This window comes from Leucoraja erinacea, chromosome 36, assembly GCF_028641065.1.
Source record: "Leucoraja erinacea ecotype New England chromosome 36, Leri_hhj_1, whole genome shotgun sequence".
NCBI classification, from domain to species: domain Eukaryota; kingdom Metazoa; phylum Chordata; class Chondrichthyes; order Rajiformes; family Rajidae; genus Leucoraja; species Leucoraja erinaceus.
This window is the reverse complement of record NC_073412.1, coordinates 5,867,625-5,873,833: the sequence shown is the minus strand read 5'-3', so window position 1 is coordinate 5,873,833 and position 6,209 is coordinate 5,867,625.

Below are 6,209 nucleotides of genomic sequence, written 5' to 3'. Positions count from 1 at the left end.
TTTGTTTAATTTGCTCGAAATTTTTTATGGGAACAGGTCAAAGGTGGAAGTTGGGAATGGAGCTGTTGGTTTCTTTAGCGCAGACGGCCATAATTCAATTAATTCTTTTATATTCTTTTTTTCTCTGGGCAGGATTTTATTTAATGGGTTATGTTGGAAGGCAGCCCAATAAATTATATTGTTAACCCTGCAGGTTTTCAGCCAGAATAGAAATGGTTCTCAAACAGGAGAATGGGTTTGAAAAGGACTTTATGCTTCTTTTCATGTAAATAAAACAGACCAGGGTTCTCAGAAATAGGCACACAATAAGGCTGAAGGTGGAACTATTTGAATCTGAATGTGGTGTCACTCAGGATTAGACTCGGTTGCAAATGGTTTGGAAGTGAATGTCGGTCTTTGGATACAACAGGGTGAATGGCTGTCTGTCTCCAACAGTTAAACGCTCGGCCAACTGGGAGTGCTGGCGGTCGGAGCCTAAGAAGGGAGCACACACTCTGATGCCATTCCATTTCTGTGGCAATGGATGTGAAGGCTGGGAACCAAAGGGTTGGTGCTCATTGAGTGGGAGAACAAGCACAATGGGACATTACTGATGGAGCTCGGCCACGGTGGCTGTTTTTCCATACGAACATCATGCTGATGAGGTGTGAGATCAAATTTCCTGTGTCTTGAGTTCAGCACAGTTCATCATCCTCTCCACCGTACACTCATCTCCGTTCTGAAGTAGACACAAAATGCTGGAGTAACTCAGCGGGACAGGCAGCATCTCTGGAGAGAGGAATGGATGACGTTTCGGGTCAAGATCAGATCATTCTTCAGACCATTCCTTAGAAACATAGAAAATAGGTGCAGGGGGAGGCCATTCGGCCCTTCGAGCCAGCACCGCCATTCATTGTGATCATGGCTGATCGTTCCCTATCAATAACCTGTGCCTGCCTTCTCCCCGTATCCCCTGACTCCACTAGCCCCTAGAGCTCTATCTAACTCTCTCTTAAATCCATCCAGTGACTTGGCCTCCACTGCCCTCTGTGGCAGGGAATTCCATAAATTCACAACTCACTGGGTGAAAAAGTTTTTTCTCACCTCAGTCTTAAATGGCCTCCCCTTTATTCTAAGACTCGCTGGTAGTTTTAGTTTAGTTTGAAGAGGTATGGGGGAAGAGGCCACATCTTTCGACCATGCACGAGTTTGACCACGAGTAAGATCAAAATGTACTTACACAAGAAGAAGTTTGGATGAATATCTTACTGTTTTTACTACTACACTAAAGAAACTATTAATTAGGAGACTGAGTTTGGAAGATTTATCTTTCAATGGCATTGATTGTCTCATGGAGAGCTCGTGAGTGTGTTTCGATTATCTCCTGAACCCCTGTCTTCAATCAAAGTAACTAAAGGAAAGATTCCTTGAACAATGTGACAATCTGTCATTGTAACCACTGTGTCACTTTGTATATACTACTATAAAGTCATGGAATAGCATACAGCATGGAAACAGGCTCTTCGGCCCATCTTGGCCAGGCTGACCAAGATGCCCCATCTATACTAGTTCCACTTGCCTGCATTTGGCCTATAGCCCTCCAAACCTTTCCCATCCATGGCGTTTAAATGTTGTTATGGTACCTGCCTCAACTACCTCATCTGGCAGCTCATCAAAAGTTGCCATTCATGCTCCTATTAAATCGTTCCCCCCTCACCTTAAACCCATATCCTCTGGGTCTTGATCTCCCTACTCTGGGTAAAAAAATGTGCATCTTCCTAGTTGTATATCCACCCTATCTATTCCCCTCGTGATCTTATACACCTCTAAAAGATCACCCCCCATCCTCCTGGAGCTCCTAGCCTTCCCAAACTCTCCCTATAGTTCAGGGCCTCTAGTCCAGGCAACAACCTCGTATGAAATCTTCTCTGTACTCTTTCCAGCTCAACATCTTTCCTGTAGCAGGGTGACCAAAACTGAGCACAATACTCCAAATGTGGCCCCACCAACATCTTGTACAACTAACATAACGTCCCCCACCTTTTGTGATCCCAGTCTAATGAAGTGCAGCCACATTCAGGCATCCTGTACTTTGTGCCTTTACATTGTCTCTGTGACTCAGTTGGTAGCATTTTGTGTTGCAAGATTATGTTCACATTCCACTCCAAACATGTGAACACTGAACTCCACATTATCACACTTGAGGGAGTAGTGCATTCCTGAAAGTCTTGCCCTTCAGAAAAATAAATCAACTCAACTCACTCGCCATCTATCCCACAGCCGATCGGAGAGTGGAGGATTTATCCTGGCATATTGGGCCAATATTTGCCTTTTAAGCAATAAATCAACATCATTAAGCAGATGTTCTGGTTGTTATCAGCTTGTTGTTCACGAGACATTGGCTACTGTGTGCCTTTTGTACTAACAAACAAGTGTACTTTTCTGGATTCTTGGGAGATTTTTGAGATCATGAATGTGATGGAGATGCAGGTCTGTTTTTTAAATGCGACTTATCGTTTGATCCTATCCTTGGATCACACACTGTGAGAAGAAGTTGCCCCTCAAGTTCCATCTTTTCCCCCCTCACCTCAGTCATAGAAACATAGAAAATAGGTGCAGGAGTAGACCATTCGGCCCTTCGAGCCTGCACCGCCATTCAATATGATCATGGCTGATCATCCAACTCGGTATCCCATCCCTGCCTTCTCTCCATACCCCCTGATCCCTTTAGCCCCAAGGGCCACATCTAACCCCCTCTTAAATATAGCCAATGAACTGGTCTCAACTACCTTCGTGGCAGAGAATTCCACAGATTCACCACTCTCTGTGTAAAAAATGATTTTCTCATCTCGGTCCTAAAAGACTTCCCTCTTATCCTTAAACTGTGACCCCTAGTTCTGGACTTCCCCAACATCGGGAATAATCTTCCTGCATCTAGCCTGTCCAACCCCTTAAGAATTTTGTAAGTTTCTATAAGATCCCCCCTCAATCTTCTAAATTCTAGCATGTACAAGCCGAGTTTATCCAGTCTTTCTTCATATGAAAGTCCTGACTTCCCAGGAATCAGTCTGGTTCTTGGTTCCCCTACTCTGGGCACAAGACTGTGCATCTACAGAAGGGTCTCGACCCGAAACGTCACCCATTCCTTCTCTCCAGAGATGCTGCCTGGCCCGCTGAGTTACTGAGTTGCATCTATCTTTGGTGCATCTCCCCGAGATGGGCACCTACCCTACTTATTCCCCCTCATGATTTTATACACCTCTCTATAAGATCACACCTCATCCTCCTGCACTCCATGGAATAAGTTCCTCGACTGCTATCCTTGGAAAGTTCAAACTGTGCAACAAAAACAGCAAATGTTAAAAACATTGAAACGTCAGACAGGCTAAGTCTCTATTTCAGGGCTATGATTCCATTTTTTCAATCTGAAACGTTAACTCTGTTTCTCCTTCCACAGATGCTGCCTGACCTGCTGAGTATTTCAAGCATTTCTTTTTTAGGAATCTCAGCCTTCCATTCCTGTTTTTTTGAGTTTCATACTTGAGTTGCAACTCGCAATCAGGAGTTGAAATTTCTAGCGATGCTCAAGGTGGGCGGCATAGTGATGCAGCGGGTAGAGCTGTTGCCTCACAGCGCCGGTCCCGGGTCTCACCCTGGCCTTATGCTGTCTGTGTGGAGTTTGCACGTTCTCCCTGTGACCACATGGATTTACTTCAGATCCTCCGGTTTCCTCCCACATCCCAAAGACGTGCAGATTTGCAGGTTCATTGTCCTCTGTAAATTGCCCCTAGTGTGGAGGGAGTGGGTGAAAAAGTGGGACAACACAGGTGATCAATGATCAGTGCGGACAAGGTGGGCTAAAGAGTCTGTTTCCATGTTGTATCTCTAAACTAAACTAAACAAAGTGAAGTCTGACTTCTGTATACTGGCTATCTCCCATCCAGTCCCACACATACTTCCTCGTCCAGTCTGCAAGCTTTTGAAAGTAAAACTTGGTACCTGTAACTTATAAAATCAAGTTTCTGAGTTGTTTTTTTTCTCCAAATCTTTTGGTAAAGTCCTAATCTCTTTGGATTTCCCAATCTATTAAACTCTCCTTTTGAACAAAACCCAACCAGGTATGCTGCTGAAGAATTAATCCTGGTGGATCACATGTTGTATTAACATACAACACAGGAACTGTCCCTTTAGCCCACAAAGTCCATGCCAAACATGATATCAGCTTAAAATAATCTACTCTGCCTGTGAGTGATCCATATCTCTCCATTCCCTGCATCTCCACATGCCATAAATACCATAATATAATCTCTCCGCATAGATCCATAAATGTAGAAAATAGTTAACAGCACTTTAAGGATATAGATTGTGATCAACTAAAAAGGGACATTATTAGAGTATAACTCCAATTTGTTTATTAAGAATTGGCATTTGGCTCACCAGTAATGCTGGGTGCACTCCCTTGAAACTACCTGGACTCTGGAGTTCCCAAACTCCCTTGAAACTCACCCGATTCACTGGAAATTATAACATTGTGTAACATTTTTAAGAAAGTGAATTGAAAGTATTGGGGGTATAAGAATAATATCGAATGGCCTAGAAATCTGCCAGTCCAGCATCTTGAAAGTCTAAAGCATGCTATTTTATCAGAGTTTTACTCCATATTTATTTCTTCTCATTCATTACATCCTGCCTTGATTTCCCTCTTCTCTAATCTGCACAGTTTTCAATATTACCATGAATATTTGATCACTCCAAGGTCTTATGAGGACTCCTTGTGGGAACTTGTGTAAATGCAGCATTTTGCCCTGAGCTCACAGATGGGCTTGGAACTCAAGCTTGCCAGCACTGCAGAGTTTAGTTTAGTTTGGAGATACAGCATGGAAACTGGCTCTTTGGCCCACTGAGTCCACGTCAACCATCGATCACCTGTTCGCACTAGTTCTGCGTTATCCCGCTTTCTCATCCACCTCCTACATATCAGGGGGAATTTGCGCCAGTTTCCACAAATTCATCTCCAACGAACAATCCCGACAAAAGAAATGTGGACCGGCAAAGAAAAACTATAATATTTAAAATTTTATCTGAATAATTATTTTTCCCAAGGTTTGGAAATGAGAGGAGGTTGGTGGAGGCAAATATTGTTTTATTGGCAAACATACTCTTCCAATTGCAGTTCTTCTTCAGATTGGGATGGGAAGGGAACATATGGAGGTCACCAGTGGAGGAATAGTAATTGTGAAGTCAGACAATTAGAGTTTTTTTCTCAGGGTGGAAATATCAAAGCTATAGGACATAGCAAGGTGAGAGGTGAAAGTTTAAAGGAGATGTTTTTTTACACAGAGGGTAGTGGATGCCTGGTATGTGCTGCCAGAGATCGTGGTGGGGGCACATAAAATAGTGGAGTTATGAAGATTTTACATGCAGAGAATATGCAGACACAGAGTTAGAGTTGTTGCCTCAGAGCACTAGAGACCCGGTTCGATGCTGACCTTGGGTGCTGTCTGTGTGAAGTTTTCACGTTCTCCCTGTGACTGCATAGGTTTTCTCCATGTGCTCCAGTGTCTTCCCATATCCCAAAGTCATATGGGTTTGTAGGTTTATTAGCCTCTGTAAAGTGACCCTAGAGTGTAGGATAGAACTATGGCGTACGGGTGATCACCAGACTCGTTGGGCCGAAGGGCCCCTGTCCACGCTATATTTCCAAACTAAAACTAACAATCGAGGGATACAGATCATGTGCAGGCATTTTAGATCAGTTTATTCTGGCATCATGTTCAGTATGGACATTGTGGGCTGAAGGGCCTGTTCCTGTGCTGTACTGTTCTATGTTCTTGTTTGAGATTATTAGAAAACACCACAATGACATTTAGAGTTGACAACTCTAACTGAACTAGCAGTCTCCTTTGTTTGAAATTATTATTTAGTTTAGTTTAGTTTAGAGATGCAGCATGGAAACAGGCCCTTCGGCCCACCGAGTCTGGTGATCCCCGTACACCATATAGTTCTACCCTACACACTAGGGCCAATTTACAATTCTTACCAAAGCCAATTAACCTACAAACCTGCACGTGTTTGGAGTGTGGGAGGAAACCAGAGCACCTGGAGAAAACCCATGCGGTCACGGGCAGAACGTTGAAACTCCGTACAGACGGCAAACGTAGTCAGTATTGAACACGGGTCTCTGCTGCTGTAAGGCAGCAAGTCTACTTTGCCACTGTGCCACCCCTCAT